The 17,414-nt window shown below is 44.1% G+C and overlaps 1 pseudogene; it reads left to right on the top strand.

Annotated features, from left to right (window-relative positions):
- The first annotated feature begins 12,869 nt into the window (after positions 1–12,869).
- Positions 12,870–13,336, top strand: LOC110285915 (annotated as a pseudogene).
- Positions 13,337–17,414: the final 4,078 nt, after the last annotated feature.

A 17,414-nucleotide genomic window follows, 5' to 3' on the forward strand; every position in this document is an offset into this window, starting at 1 on the left:
TCTCAACGTTCCCAGGAATGTCTCAAATATGGGACAAGTCTAATTAAAAAAAATTAACCATAAATATTGTTTGTAGGCAGCCTTCTGTTTTTATACACGTGTATAAAATTAACTGTACAAAACTAGAACAAGAGACTTGTGCATTATAAATGGATGTTCATCCTGGGCAGCTCTGCACTGTTGGGCATATTGTACACTGTATAGCAGCATCTGGTTATGGATTTAGCAGGGACTGAAACTCACCTGTGTATCTTGGTACAGAGTTATATTTACATAGAGGAGGGGGAAAAAAACCCCTTTCTAATTTGCACAAGACACCCTTCCACTGGTAGTAGTCCTGAATCTAAGAGATCAACATGAATGAAGCCTTAGGTTTAATCCCAACACTGCATAAATCAGGGATAGTGGACCTTGCCTCCTTAACTATCAGTACTTGGAAGGTAGAGATAAGATGATTGCAGGTTCGAGGTCATCTTCAGCTACTGAAGATAAACTGAGATCACCCTGGGCTACATGAGCAACCTAAGATTTTTTTATTTTTGAGATATTTATTTAATGTATATGAGTACACTGTAGCTGTCTTCAGACACACCAGAAGAGGGCGTTGAATCCTATTACAGGTGGTTGTGAGCTACCATGTGGTTGCTGGGAATTGAACTCAGAATCTCTGTAAGAGCAGTCAATGCTCTTAACCACTGAGCCATCTCTACAGCACAAGAGCCCATCTTTTTAAGAAGTGTTTTACAACTACTAAATTTTATAGACTGTTTTCTTTTTTCTTTTCTCTTCTTTTCTCTTCTTTTCTTTTCTTTTCTTTTCTTTTCTTTTCTTTTTTTTTTCTTGTTAACCATTAAGCCTCCAGTAGAACCATTTAGGACAAGGATCATCTATTTGAGCCCAAAGATTGGCAATTGAATTTCCTCCTGGAAGAAGATATACTAAGCATGGTATACTAAGGGTTTCTATTGCTGTGATAAAATACTGTGACCAAAAGCAACTTAGAGAGAGAAGGGTTTATTTCAGTTTGTAGTCCACCATCCAGGGAAGTCAGGACAGGAACCTGGAAACAGGAAGTGATGCAGAAGTGTATGGGGGGGAGGGGTTTACTGCTTACTGGCTTGCTCACCATGCATGGCTTGCTCACCCTACTTCCTTATAGCACCCAGGACTAGCAGCTGATGAGTGTCACTGCCTACAGTGAGCTGGGCTCTCCCATATCAGTCTGCCCACAAGAAAATGCACCACAGCCCAGCTGAGGCATTTTCTCAATTGAGGTTCTTTCTTTCCAGAATGATTTCATGCATCAAGTTGACATAAAAGTAGCCAGCACACACAGAAATGTTGTTTGGCTTAGCTCTAATATTAGCACTTTCTCTTTCTCCCAGTTCCCACTTGTTTTTGATAAAGAAACATGGGGAAAATTCCATGACATTTTGAAGTAGGTGCACACATACTGCTGAACAGAGCTGTGCCTGCTGCTGGCAGGCAGCGCCACTTAGCGGTAGCTCAAGTTATAACTTCAGTAGCTGGCACATGACAGTCCAGGTTTGTGCTGGGAAGGCAGATTAGGTGCCTTTGCTCATAACATTAACAGAGAACAACTCTAACCCTCATGCAAACATAAGATGGTGTTACAGCATGCTGAGTATCCCCTAAAGATCTGTGTGGCAAGGGTTTGGCCCCCAGACTGTGGTACCATCAGCATGTGGTAGAAACTTTATGAAATAAGACCTAATAGGAGGTCTTTAGGATGTGTGCCTTGAAGGGGATAGGAAGTTACTATGGTGGTTGATAACACATATGTCAGATGTTCCATCTGGAGCATGGCAGGTGCTCATAGCACAGAGAATAGGGTTTCAGTGGTTTGTGGAATGAAAAATTTCAAGTGAGATTTCCAGAGGCTTGACCCCTGACTTTCAGATGGGGAGGGAGACAAGGTTCCAGTCAGGTTGCTAGCATGTAAGTACGTATCCTCTAGCCTTTCCCTGGCATCACAGCACACAAGTGGTTAGTTATGGACACTTTAAAGCCCCGCAACCAGGTTGTCAGGCTTTTCGCTCCCTCTGGGAGATGGAAGCACTAAGATGTCCTAAGAAAGTTCTGTGCTGCTGGGTTTGGGAGCAGGCAGGAATTATAATCTGTGCCTCTTCTCACCTACCATGGATCCCTAAAGTAATCCTAGCACTGCCTGGGCCTACTGACAGTCAGTGTCTTGACAGCATTGGTGATGCCAGCCCTGAGGCTGAGGACAGGTCCTACTGCTCACAGCCTCAATGTATGACCAAGTCACCCTAAAAGGCTTAACATTGCCTAGCCATGGCTTGGTCCAACAAGGCCAACAAGATTCTTGCTTCAGTTTCCATATCTGCTCCATTCATCACTCAACAGGCATTTGGCCTAGCTCCTGTTTGATTAGATGTTATCCAGAATCCTGTGTTCTTCTAGCTCCTCCTGGACTCCCAGCCCCACTGCAAATAAATCGACCCTTACAGTAGTCGTTTGAGTGACCTTGCTGAGACTATACCTGACATGCACTTGGGCCTCTCCCCATAGTTAGTTACCTGGTCTGACTATGACCTGACTCTCAGCTTGAACTTGTTCCCTTTCTCTTCCTATAGTCCCTCAGAGTCTGGACATTGTAGTTCAATAGTGGGACAAAGTCTTGATCATCACTTACTAAGGTCAGAAAAGAGCTAAAGGGAGCAGAGAGGAGAAGAGCCTTGTGTCCCCTGGGTAAAAATGCTGCTGTTACAGAATCAGAAGAGAGAGGGGAAAGGAGCTGGGGGAAGGATCAAAAAAACAAAAAACAAAAAAAAAAAACCCCAGCATCTGTGGGCAAGATGGACCATAATTTGGTTTCCATCCATATTTGATAGCTCACAACTGTCTATAACTCCATCTTCCAGGGGGATACACCACCTCTGGCCTCTGTAGTCACACACATGCACATGTGCATAGCCACACAGAGACAGGCACATATACATATAATCAAAATATTTTAGATTTATTATTCTATTTATTTCCTTCCTGAATGTATGTATGTGCATGTTTGATGCCAATAGAGGTCAGAAGAGGGTGTTGGATCCCTGAGAACTAGAGTTACAGATGGCTGTGAGTCACCATGTGGGTATTGGTAACTGAACTCTGAACATCTTCAAAAAAAGCAAGCACTTTTAACCCTGAGCCATCGATCCAGTTCCTGAAATAAATATATATTAAAAAAAAAAAAACAGAGATCTTGTACAGATTTAACAGCCAAGCTCTGGGTAGTTGAAAAGTCTGACTACCAGGTTCCAATAACCTCTAGTGACTTTGGGTACATTTCATTTCTCTAGAAATCATCTGGATTTCCTTATCTGAAAATCTTCCAGATTCAGGGAATCTCCCCACAAGCATCTCAGAAGTGACACGGGGGTCATTTCAAAGGTGAGGATTCAGTCTGGTCACCAGGAAGAAAAACACCTTTTCTAAGGCGCAGGGATGTGGAACCTCAGAACGTTACACATTCCTTCCAAAACAGTAGGCTGAGGGAAAAACTATTTTCAGCCAGGACGCGACACATGGGCCAGTGCCCATGGAAGGTGAGGCAGACTGCTTAAACTGAAGTTAGAGGCTCAGCTTCTAGCTTTTCCCCTTCACTGGACTGGGTCACAGGCTAAACCGCGGGGTGGGATTCTGGAATGATCAGCCTGGTTCTGTGAACGGCTGTTTGCCATGGCAACAGGCATTGCAGAAATTCCGAGCCTGTTCTAATAGGAGCCTGCTCTAACAGACACCTGCTGCCCAAAGCTCTTTATCACGGGAGCAGGCTGCTTCTAGGATGCCTTCCTGGATCTTGGACTGGAGAAAAGCCCCCATGCTCTCTCCTCAGAGTCCACTTTTCCTCCAGAGAGCTTTCTTTTCTTCAGTCTTAGATCAGCGGATAATGGATGTGGAAAAGCAAACTGGGCACACAATTTGTTCAGAGCCACCTCGCAGATTCCCCGGCCTTGGCTTCCACCAGCAGAAGGCAGCAAGCTGGAAAATGCTGTCTTTCCCCGCTCCCCCTCCCCCCTCCCCTTGCCGAGCCTTCAAGCATCGCTGCTTCCCCTAGGAGGTTCACCCGGTCAATGCATTCTTATGTCCAATGCTCCAGCAGCTACAGCGGGTTGACAAAAATTGACAGGCTTTCCAGAGAGCAGTGGAGGCCGCGCCAGGTCTCCCCCTGGCGGCAACCAGGATCCACCCAGGTTCCAGAACTTCTACCAGCACCCCTCTCCTCTCTTCCATGTTGCTGATAGGGACTACACTGTCGCTTCCTACCCCTAAACACCAGGAGGCTCCCCAAATGTCACCTTCTCCAAGTGGCTATGATTCTCCACGCAAAGAATAAAAATATTCCCAGCTGTCAGCCTATTCTGGAGAGGGTCTTCACTAAAGGGAACTCCCGACTCAGTGTTCCTTCCTGATAGCTCAAACTGCATTATGATCCTGCCCCTCCTCACCCCAAGTTGGAACTTCCCCATTTTTAGTTGACTTGGCCTTTTTAGTAAAATGCCATCAATGGGATGGAGAGAGGGAGGTGGCTATTAAGAACGGAAGAATATTTCCTGTAGTATGGAAGCTTACAGAGTTCAACCAAGCTCCTGGGGTGTTCTTTCTGATGAGGGACTTCTTGCCTGGTGTTGACACTGCACCCACCGGTCCAGGGTCTCTCTTGGCTTCACTTATGTAGATGTTAAGGCTCTGTACCTATGACCAAATTACCTCACTTTCCTTGGGATGAGGATTTCAACACAGGAATTGAGGGGTGAGAGATACAGTCACATTCAGAGATCACTGCATACTCACAATTTAGTGTAGTGATGTTCTTTTTCCTTTCCTCCTATGCTTCTGCCACCACTGTTCAAATTAAGGCTGGATATACCAAGCCAGGGGAGGCAAGAGGCAATAGGAAAAGAAGGCTCTCCACCGGCAACTAAGATTCAGAAACTTCAACATAACTGATAAAAACCCAAATGTCCTATAGAGACAGAGCTTGACTTCCTAGAGACAAGAAGGCTCAACAGGTAAAAGCATGTACCACCACGCCTGACTTTGACCCCTAGGACCCACATGGTAGAAGGAGAGAACAAACTCCAGTCCCCCGAGCTCTACAGGCATGCGGTGGCATGCACGTACAAACAAATACAAGAACAACAAGAAATGATACTCAAGGCCAGAATGTTTGGACATTGAGTTTGATTCCATCAGCATCCCTCTCTTGTCTCTAAGTCTAAACAATGCACCTCATTAAATCTCCTTATAGAACTAATGAGATGGCTCAGATAGTAAAGTAACTGCCTTGCAAATACCAAGTTTGATCCCCAAAATTATGCTTAAAAATGAAAAAACAAAAAATTACAGGCATGGTGCATGCTGACAATCCTGTCCATGGGGAGGCAGAGACAAGCAGATCCTTGGCCAGTCATCCTAGCCTACATGGCAAGGGTCAGGACAGTGAGAGGCCCTGTCTCAAAAACCAACATGGGGACTGAAAAAAAATGTCTCAGCAGTCAAAGTATTTACTGCTCTATCAGAAGATGGGAGTCCAGATCCCAGAACCCACTGTTTGGCTCACAAATGCCAACTTTAGTTCTAAGAGATGCAATAACTCCCTTTGACCTTCATGGTCACCTCTACACACACGTGCACATACACAGACATACATAAAACATGGACAATGCCTGAAAACAACACCCCAAGATATTCTCTGACTTTCATATACAACACACATCAACACATGTACACCCAAATAGAAACAAGCTACACACATGCACACACACACACACACACATATTTACAAAAGAATTTTTTTATTGTAAGAGAAATAAGTAACCAGCTCATATACTCTTACTTAATTTTTAAACTTGAATTTTAAACTTTGTTCCATCTTTGTACCTTGTTTTGAACTACATCCTTTGACCAACATAATTTTAAAAGCCACAAAAACACACAGTCATCATAGACACTAATGGTGACTCCTTCTCTTGAGAAGCCCATATTTATGTTCAATTGCACTGAGGCCACAACAGTTCTTTGAATTTTCAAATCCTGCAGAGACACTCTAATGTCCCAAACTCCTTTCCAGTGCCTGAAGGGCTGGCAGTATCCACTAAAAGCCTTCTACTTCACAAGACAGAGAGCTGGTCTGCAGATATACCCCTTTAAAAGCCAGTGTGGTACAGATACTGAGACTTGGAAACTTCCTGCAGAACAAGCCACTCATTACCACAGTGGGCTCATGTACATAGAACAACTTGTCTAGTTTTACCAGGGTCTTTCCCCACCTTAAGATACGAATAGCTATCTCAGACCTACTAAACCCTAGGCTTCCCCAGAGCTTACGTTTCTGCCTCCACAAACTCTGGTTTGTGCCACCCAGATTGCTACAAGATCCATGGTTGTTTGTGTTCATGTGAGCCCTGCTTGACCACAGGACACAGACCCTACTACCCATCCCAAGGTGGCGCCTGGTGACTAAGAAGAATGGTGGGCAGAAAGTGGTTGATCTCCTTTGTCAACTAAACTGGATTTGGAATCATCCAGGAGATAAAACCCTGAGTATGTGTCTAGAGCGCTTCCAGAGAGGTTTAACTGAGAAGACCTACTCTGAATGTGAACCTAGACTGAGTAAAAAATAAAAAATAAAGGAAGAAGTGAGCTGAGCACCAGCCATCATCTCTCTGTATCCCACATATGGACTCATACCAAAACTGCCTTGTGCTCCTATCACCATGGCCTAGAGCTGTTCTCACCCCCACATCTTCCCTGCCGTGATGGACTGTATCCTCAAAGTGGTAGGAAAAGGAACTCTTCCTGCCTTAGGTGCCCACCACAATGCCCATCTACGCAGTCACATGACACACACCAACTTCACCTAAGCATCTACCTAAAGCATGCTCTTCCCAAGAGGGCACACACCCTGGAGTCAGCTTGGGTTCTTAACCCCAGGATTTTATTTTAGAGCTGCACACTGGATTCTGCCCTTGTCTTGCCCAACTCTTTTGTCTGATCTTGCTCTCTGTTTCACAAGTAGAGTTGGGCTGTGAATGTCCAGGATCCTGGCTTTGCAAGCAGTCTGCTTGAATCCATTGGGGGACCAAGAGGACATCAATCACAACCCTCACAAAGCTAGGTCAAATGTTTGATGTGAACAGCATTGCCTGGGGTATAGCGGTTCCAGATGGTTTGTAGACAGGTCCTGGAGTTGGGATCTCCCCAGCCCTTATTCCAGCCTAAAGATAGCTCTGTTTGGGTATCCACTGGTGAGATGATCACAGAACAGCTGTTCTTCCCAGAACTCTTAGCAAACACCTCATCTTTGCTAGTTCTCTACAATATGAAAGCAAATGGCCGCCGGGCGGTGGTGGCACACTCCTTTAATCCCAGCACTTGGGAGGCAGAGGCAGACGGATTTCTGAGTTTGAGGCCAGCCTGGTCTACAGATTGAGTTCCAGGACTTCTTAGTCTCCAGGTTCAGAACTGGGATGGGTAATGGGATTTATCACACGAGCACAAAGATACATGGACCCTACTGCAGTCAACAGGAAATCAGGGGCAGCACAAATCAGAGCCTAGGGCTGCAGAAATATAAGTTTTGGAATGAAGTCAGAGATACTATTTCCTAAATCTTAAGGGGGCAGGAAGACCCTGGTGAAACTAGACAAGTGATATTAGCCACTTGAGCCCACTCTGGTGGCTGTTTTTTAAAATAGTAAAAATAAATAATAAAAAAACTAGAAATTTAATAGCTAGTTGGCTCACACCTGGAGACTCGCCATGGTCAGGGCACCTTGTGGTTTACTTGGACTCTCTTTTCTCCACTGCCCCGTTGCCCACACCTTCCTGGGAGCATTTTCACCCTCTGTTAGGCACCATCTGGCGATGGTGTTGGGAGGCTGGAGAACAGCCAGGAGCTGGCACAAGCTGAGAGTGAAGATTACGGGTCTACGTGCTGGACGTGGCTCAAGGGACCTTGGCTCTCTCCTGATTTGATGGCTGGAGAGGGCTCCAGCTGCATGAAGAGTGGCTTCCCAGAGCTGACAGATGGGCAGCCCTGGGAGAAGCCACATGGCAGGGCTTGTTGTTAAATGCAGCTCATTAGATTTTATCCACAAGATGCTGCAAACTTGGCAGGGACACACCTATCCCTCCCAGGAGCAACCCACAGTGGACTTCAGTGGGGGAGACTAGAGTGGTCATACACCTCTCCCACACCTCAGCGCCCCTCTTTCTTTTGGGGTGATTCAGAAAAAGCCTGAAAAGCATGTTGGCTGTGGCACTAAGTCAAGGAACTTCATTTTCAAGCCTCCCCAGGGAAAGAGGAGCAGCCAAGGCAAAAGCAAGGCCAGGTCTCTCTACTGGCAGAGGCTAGACTCAGAAAACAAGCACACCAGGGACCAAATAGCAATCACTTTAAGCATTGTAAACCAAGACCCAACATGTGAATACAATGTCAAGATTTGAAATATTGAAAAATGTAGCCATACAAACAGCAGGCCATAGTTTGCCAAGACCTAGAGTTTTCCTGGGTCAGAATGCCATCAGAAGAGCACCTGTGGCTCTCCCCTGAAACAGTGCTCTTCCATGTGGGCACTATGAAGTTTTCTGGGGAGAGCTGAGCTTGCAAGACCTGTGCATGCCAAACTCTGTCACAAAACTTGCATTAGTTCTTGTCACATATGACCAAATACCTGGCCAGACAGGCAGAAGGATTTATTCTGGATCTCTGGATTTGAGAGGAGACTGGAGAGAGGAATCTGGATCATGGTAGAGAAACACATCAGTGGGACCAGCACCCCCTAGTCTGTGTGCAGAAATGACTTCAAAGGGTACTGCATAGAAACCTCCAGCTGTGCTCAGTCTTGCTGTTGCGCCAACAGTTGTTACCTGTTTCTAGATATTCTGGTCAGTGCTAGGCCTGCACACCTATCTTAGGATGACTCCATAGTCTATCAGGACTTAATACCTCTAAGCACTAAGCCAGTGGAGGTATAGCCATTTAAGCCATTCTGGGACTCTTGCCTACTAACTATTCTTACTTACCCTTCCTATTCTTGGAAAAAGAGCAGAAAGAGGCTTGAGTGTGACACCAAGTAAACTGGCCAGAAATCTTGCCAGGGACCTGTGGAGCTTTCAACCATTATCAATAGGGTAGGGAGCATGGTGCTGGAGAAGTAGTTGAGAGATATATCCTGATCTGAAAGGAGGGAGGGGGAAAAGGAGAGAGAGAGAGAGAGAGAGAGAGAGAGAGAGAGAGAGAGAGAGAGAGAGAGAGAGAGAGAGAGACTGGATCTGGTATGGGCTTTTGAAACCTCAAAGCCAACCACCCCCAGTGACACACTTCCTCCAACAAGGCCACACCTACTCCAAACAAGAGCACACCTCCTAATCTTTTTAAAATAGTGCCACTCCCTCGTGACTAAGCATTCAATTATATGAGCCTAGAGGGGAGGGATATTAGTCAAATTACAATTGTTCTCTGCTTTCCAGTTGCAGATGTGCTGCGACCAGTTATATCAGCTCCTGTTATCAACTAGACTATGCCTTATCCTGTAAGACACAATAGGCCTTTTCTCCTTTAGGTTGCTCTTTTCAGAATATGTCATCACAGCATCAGAAAAAGTAAACTAAGTAACTAAAACAGACTCAGTGTTAGGAAGAGGTGTAGAGTGGGGAAAACCTATGGCCTTTCTTTCACAAGGTGTCTTTACATTCTCTTCCATCCCTAACTGGGAGTTGACACCACTTTTGCCTGGGCAAGGGTCTTACCACCAACCTCGCAGGTGAAATGAATGACTAAGTCTAGGTTCTTCTGGAAAGCTATGTATTATCAGCTGAGACTCCTATGATATGCCTGAGGAAAGTCTCAAAACTAGACCACATAAGTTTGCTCTATGAAAGGATCTGCTCGTTCTTAACTACTTCTGCTGTGTGAGTAAAACCTTAAGCTCAGAAGCATTTCTAAAGGCTCTTCCCAAAAAAAAAACACATACAAAAGTGTTTTCATAGCAGCCCAAACTAGACACAGATCAAATATCTGTGAGTAGGAGGGTACATTTGCAGAATATCCCCTTAGTAAAATAACAAGCCACACTAAGAATGAACCCTTGACATGTAGAACAGCAGAGATGTGTCTCGCCATCTTAGAAAATGAGACTAGAAGGTAGACTCTGTTGGAGTATTGGCTAGGAACAGGCTCAAAGGAATGCTGGGAAACTATACATGGGTGAATGCATATGCAAAGATTCATTTCACTGTATACTTAAGTCTGGGTGCTTCAGTCTCTAAGTATGCTTCTCTCTTAAGCCTCAGTTAAACGCATATGTTTCTCAGCCTGGTGAGATGGTTCAGTAGATAAAGACACTTGACACCAAACCTGTAACAACTTCACTTTGATCCCTGGAATCCATATTATGGAAGGAAAGAACTAACTCCTCATAAGTTGTCCTCTGGCCTCCACATGCATGCACCCACATCTACACAAAATGCTGTTAAAAAAAAGTGTTATTCTCCAAAAATTGCTTTTGAGAGTTATTAAAGGAAGAGGACATCAGAACAACCCAAAAGGCATCCCTACCATAGTACTTGTCTCCAAGAAGAACAGGCTAGTACAGGGCTGTAAGACCTTTGGTCACCTCTGCTTCGGCCACTGGCCCATGATGGCTGGGAATCTGAGCTTGGGAAGTAAGTAGCATCCCAAAATACCTGCCTTAAACTGGAAGGTGTCAGAAATGAAGAGATGGATCAGTAGTTAAGAGTGATTTCTGCTCTTGCAGAGAACTTGAGTTCTGTTCCCCGAACACAATCAGGCAGCTGACAACCACCTGTAACTCTAGTTTCTGGGGATCTGACAGCCTCTTCTGGCCCTTCACACATGTAGTAGACATAAATTCATACAGGTATACACACACACACACACACACACACTTTTCTATATGTATAGGTGGTTTGCCTGCATTTGTTTCATGGACCATTTGTATGCCTGGTCCCCACAGAGGCCACAAGAGGGTATCAGATCCCCTGGAACTGCACTTATAGACAATTGTGAGCTGACATATGGGCTCTGGAAATTTAATCTAGGTCCTCTGGAAGAGCAGCCAGTGCTCTTAACCATCTCTCCAGCCCCTACATATAAACTAAAACCTGGAAGTTATCTAATTGAATATTAAATGTCCCCACTGTCTTGAGTATTGAAAACTTCTTCCGGGAAGGTGGTGGAGACTTTAGGAGGTGAGGTGCAGCTGAAGGAGGTGGGTTACTAGGAGACTGACTTTGGAGGTTGTAAAGAAGATCCTCTACCATACAGTTCTGCTACCATGATGTTTTGACCAAGTGCACGGGGCCAAGCAACCAAAAAATGAACTCTTTAAAAAAATCAATCAAAATAAGTCTTCCCTAATTTATATTGTTCCTATATGTATTTGTTCATACCCATGATGAAACAGACTAGCACATGTCTAACATAACAAGCATGAGAGCTGGAGACTCAGATAGGGATCACATCTCCATGATATAGGGCCTCCCTGGGAGCTTATCTCACCACTCTTGCTTCCCTGGTTTTAAGATTAATGTTGCAGGCATCATTCCTCACAAAACACTTGCACCCCTGACATGGAGAGAGATACTTTCTCATCTAAATCAAGATCTTCAAAGTGCCATTGGCCAGAAATGGGTCACATGTCCAATCGTAAAGCAATCCTTGGCAAGGGAGAGACTCTGGCAAATCCTGAGCCAGAGTTTAGCCCCCCACCCACCCAGCACATCATGCCCTATATCAGACCACAGCTGAGTCCTGTTGGAGAGAGACAGTGGGAAAGTTGTGGTGGAAACAATGTCAGGCTTTACTGGAGTTTTTGCTTTTTAGTCTGAATATTTCTAACTAGAGAGATTATACTGTCAAAACGAGTGAATCATCATTCCCCTCTCTGACTGAAGTCTGGTGAGTTAGGGCTTCCATCCAGATTCCTGAGGAGATACGAATTCATGGACAGAATAAGGCAATGAAAATGTTAGGCTATCCTTGCAATGTCATTATCAGAGCAGGAGCTGAGAGACTGCGGCTAGAGAGAGGAGCTGAGCTGGAGTTCCTTGCATAAGGATTTTGTAATTAATGACTTTTATTCATCCAGTCTATGATGGACACTCTGCTAAGACACAAAAGAAACGGTTCATAAAACACTGAGAGGAAAAACAAATTGGATTTTTCAAATACTTCATGCATGGCTCCAACAGGGATGGGATAGAAGCACTCTCTGGCTCTGTTGAACACTGAAATGGTTGAGCAGCCATAATGACAATAGAACAGGAACAGAAAAATACTAGCATTTTTACTCTAGCTGAGTCACCAACTCGGGTCCTCCAGTACTTCTTCATTTGTAAAATCAGCTTTGAGTGTCAAAGTCAAAATCTTTGCAGTTTTATCTTCTGTGACTGCAACATGGTATCATGAATAGTAACAGAGCCAGAGGTCTGAAACCACCATCCCTATAGATCATGCTCATTCTTTAGACTGATCAAAACAATGTCCTGGTGATAACTACAATATTACTGACTGATGATGATGATGATGACAATATTGGTGACTGATAATGATGGTAGTAGTGATGATGGTGGCAATCATAATGATGATGGCAATGATGATAATTAACAGTGCTTGTGATGATGATAGTGGTGGTGATGGTGATAGGTGGGATGACAATGATGGTGATGATAATGGCAATGATGCTTAGCACAGTGAGTCCTTGCTGTATGTTGTGCATTGGTGTACTTGAAAGAGGTTTTAAATCGCTCAAGAACAACAACAACAAAAACCACTCACTTTTTAAAAATGAGGCCTTTTTGCCCAGATGGCGCCGAAAGCGAAGAAGGAAGCTCCTGCCCCTCCCAAAGCCGAAGCCAAAGCAAAGGCCTTGAAAGCTAAGAAGGTGGTGCTGAAAGGCGTCCACAGCCACAAAAAGAAGACGATCCGAACGTCACCCACCTTCCGGCGGCCCAAGACCCTGCGGCTCCGGAGGCAGCCAAAATATCCTCGGAAGAGTGCGCCCAGGAGAAACAAGCTTGACCACTACGCTATCATCAAATTCCCACTGATCACTGAGTCAGCCATGAAGAAAATAGAGGACAACAACACTCTTGTGTTCATTGTGGATGTCAAGGCCAACAAGCATCAGATCAAACAGGCTGTCAAGAAACTCTATGACATTGATGTGGCCAAAGTCAATACCCTGATAAGGCCCGACGGAGAGAAGAAGGCATATGTATGTTCGCTTGGCTCCTGATTATGATGCCCTAGATGTTGCTAACAAGATTGGGATCATCTAAACTGAGTCCAGATGGCTAATTCTAAATATACACTTTTTTTTTCACCAAAAAAAAAAAAAAAATTAGGCAAGGTCTCATTTAGTCCAGCCTAGCCTCAAATTCTTTATGTAACCAAGAATGACCTGAAACTTCTGATCCTCCTCGTACATTTCCTGAGTACTGAGATCACAGGTTTGCGCCACCATGCCAGTCAACTAGTTGCTTTTATTATTATCATGTAACAGATACAGCAACTGAGATTTAGAGAGGTTCTTTGTTTAGGTCATTTGTTATTGAAGCTCTAAACCCCAATGTGGCCAATTCAAGACACATAATTTAGGTTATATAAAGTTGTAAGTGTAAGGTTCCAACTCAATATGATTGGTTTCCTTAAAAGAAAAGGAAGAGAAGTTAGAGAAATTATTCCATAGTTAAGAGTACCGGCTGCTCTTGCAGAGGACCCAGGTTCTGTTCCCAGGACCTACATGGCAGTCTGTAACTATCTGTAATTCTGGTCCCAATGGATCAAATGCCCTCTCCTGGCTTCTACAAGCACTGCACACACATGATACAGATATCCATACAAGCAAACTTCCCATACACATGATTTTTTCTTAAATAAGAGGAAGAAACAAGAGAGAAAGCATGTGTAGTCATAGTAAGGTGACAGCCATCTGCAAGCCAGAGACCTCAGAAGCAACCAATTCTGCTTACATTTGACCTTGGGCATCTACAGTATTTGTATGGCATCCTCAGTTGACCAATAAATTCCCAATGATAGAACCAACACAAGAACTAAATAGTTAGGCTCCAGGGTGATATTCCTAAGGGTCTTCATAATCTACAATCTAACCCTTTTTTTTTTTGCAGGAATGAAAAGTAAGTATCTTTATGACTAAGGTAGGCATAAAGCATACAGATGGTTACTTCTCATCCCATTCCCTCCTTCCTTTATATAATGGATGATAATCTATTCAAAAGTAGCCAAGACCCATGTTTTGGATAGAACTGTTCCCCGGGAAATATGACTGAGAACAGTGGGTAGCTAGAGCCATCTGGGTAATTTGCAGGATTGGGTCATACCTAAAATGACTGCAGGCATGGAAGAGATTTGAACAATAAATGGACAACACTATCACCATCTGCTTCCCATGAAGCCTTGGATGCAATTCCAACCAAACAGCTCTGAGTTTCACTCCTGCCTTCCCTGAGGTGTGGGGCCTTGGGCAAGTCACTTCTGCCTCAGAGCCTATCTCTCCATCTGTCACATAGAGAGAAGCAGCTGACTGTGCAGCAGGCCTGTGAGGATGAGAGCAGTTGCTCCATGAGAAGCTGCTTCACAGATGGTCTGAATTCAGGACCACTTAACCCCAGGGACCACCTAAATCTTAAGATCATCAAAGCAAAACCCACAGTTACAAATCCCCTAGCAAATGCCACCAGTTCTTTCTGGAAGGAGCTGGGTATACATTATAGATCACAGCTTCTTGGGTCAGCTGCAATTCTGGATTGTGCCTGCTTATACACTGGTTTCTGGGCTGGCTGTCCTTGGAGTGCTGTTCATAGCCCCAGGGTTCTCTACTTCTGTAGTTCTAACCTCTTGCTCCAGATTTCCTTCGCAAAGAACAAACTTTCCGTGCTCTGGTATTGAGAAGACACTATAGAAGGCCTTCCAGAAAATGTCCTCCCATTGACCCCCAAAACTTGGAACCCCAACACCTGAGCCATAGCCCAACTCCACTGAGTATGCCTACTGTATCTGCCTCTATCTTTGGGCAAAGACTCCATATGAGAAAATCCAGAAAGAGAAGCAGAATCTCTTGATGACATTCTGTCTATAAGACTAGGAGAATATCAAGAGGCCAGTTCTCTGCAGGATCTTGCCTGCCTGTGGGATTCAAGAAGGTTCTTTGGCTTCCATTCTATAGATCTCACCCTTATCACCCACACTAAAGTCATGCTTCCAAAGCCATGTGAGGCAATGTGCTCCATTTCCTTTCCCTATCCTGCTTCCAGGTATCCCAGTCGGAAGAGTAGAAGACCATTGGCTCACACTGTCGCCTTCAGTTTTGCCTTTGAACAAGTATGTTATCCCTCTAAGCTCTTTTCCTCATTAGGAAATGAACTTGAACAAAGAACAAAATTTCTGGCAACATTCACATCACCAATACTGTTGTGAGAATTAAAGGAAATGATGCACCAAAATGCTTAGTGCAGGCCTGATGGATGAGTCTCAATCCCATGTTAGCTAGGTGATGCACACCTGGCTTCCCAGGGTATAACACCTAAGTGTCACCTTGTGACAGTGAAGGCTTCTTTAATTTTTGTGCCTTGGACAACTTGATTATTTCAGTCCTACTCTAAAAATGTATGTAGGTGACCTAGAGAGACATGCAAGTCCTTGAAAGTGATGCAAGAAGGCTTGGATCACCTGACATTGGTCTTAGCCTGTAGGAGAATGGAGAGCAGGACTCAGCCTGCAGGAAGCACAGTTTCTGGCATCAGCAATACTTCTATGTTCTTCTCTGGGGCTGTATTCTCATCATAAAAGCTCCTAAGATTGGTCCCTCTTCATTATCCCCATCACAGAGCTGTGTGAAACCAAACAAGATACCAGAGGGAAAGGCTTTGTAGACCACTGTTTGTTGGAACACTCAAAAGGTTATGTTTATGAAAATGGTTGCTACAGTCAGATGCCACTCAACTCTTTTGCTTCGTATCTTTGTATTTGAAGTAAAGGAAGTAAAATTATCTAACAGGAGCTGGTGATTAATTGCCCAGTGGTCAGACCCATTCATCTCTCCTCCAATTTAGTTTTTTAAACCACTGCTACAAATTGTCAATCACCACTTTCATTTAATTAAATTGTAAGGAAATTTAAGAAACAGCTCTGATTTTAATCAATGTTTGCCTTAACCATGAAAAAAAGAGACTCCTATTTTGCCTAACACTAATCAGAAGTGTTAATTATCTTGGTTACATGCTAGCAAATTAATTATGAGCTAATGAAGTTAAAGGAGGTCATTTGTTAAGGGAAACCATTACATATTAACTCTGGGGAATTAAATGGAAAACCATTGTTAGGAAAGTGGTTTTAAAAATTAGACCCAATATTTGATTTGTGAAGTTGCCCAGTGGACAAGATGCATAACAAAGTGCCCCTCCTCCAGTCCACAGATCACAGAGGGCATTTCCTCTGGAATATTTACCTGTAGGGTGGTTAGGGTTGACAGACTGTAACTCTAGAAGTTCCTTTTCTAAATATGTACATATATGAGTTGGGGGGAATTTGTTTGAGTGCATTAAAAAGACAGTTGGTAAGCTAGAGGGATAGTTCAGTCAGTAAACTGTTAGCCTTGAAAACGTATAAGTCTGAGTTCAATTTCCCCAGAACCCACACAAAAAAGCTGGGCACAGTAGCATGTGCTTATGATTGCAACACTGGGGAAATGGAAATGAAGACAAGCTTTTCTGAGGCTCACTAGTTGACCACTGTAGGCCTAGATCTCTCTAAACCTACTTTATTTAGAGTTCTTAAATATTTCAGCTTCCCTTCTAGACCACTGAGTAGAGGTATAGGAGAAAGAAAGTTAATAGGAAATGGAGTTTGTAGACCTGTTTAGTAGTTCTATTTCTTCTTCTCCTCCTCCTCCTCTTCCTCCTCCTTCTTCTTTGTAGTTCTAAGGGCAAATCTACTCTTCATTGTCAGGATACCAGTAGTCCAGTTCAACACCAAACACCAAACACAAATCAGTAGCAGCTGCGAGATCCAGCAGAAACCACAAGGCTCCACCAAATCAGCCTGACTCAATGGAAGCAGCAAGAGAAGTTCTTTGTTGGTTTCTCTCTATGAAGAGATCTTCAGATTAGCACAGAAGCAAAGCATTGCACAGCATAGCAATGCAATATTGTCCTCTCACTGTTTTGGGGGTTCCATTTATATCCGTTCTAAACATCATGTGCCCTCTCAAGTGTCTGTTTTCAGCAAAATATCACAGGCCTCCTGTGATGGTTTGTATATCCTTGGACCAGGGAGTGGCACCATCTGAAGGTGTGGCCTTGTTGGAATAGGTGTGACCTGGTTGGAATGG

This window comes from Mus caroli, chromosome 19 (genome assembly GCF_900094665.2).
Source record: "Mus caroli chromosome 19, CAROLI_EIJ_v1.1, whole genome shotgun sequence".
In the NCBI taxonomy this organism is placed as follows: domain Eukaryota; kingdom Metazoa; phylum Chordata; class Mammalia; order Rodentia; family Muridae; genus Mus; species Mus caroli.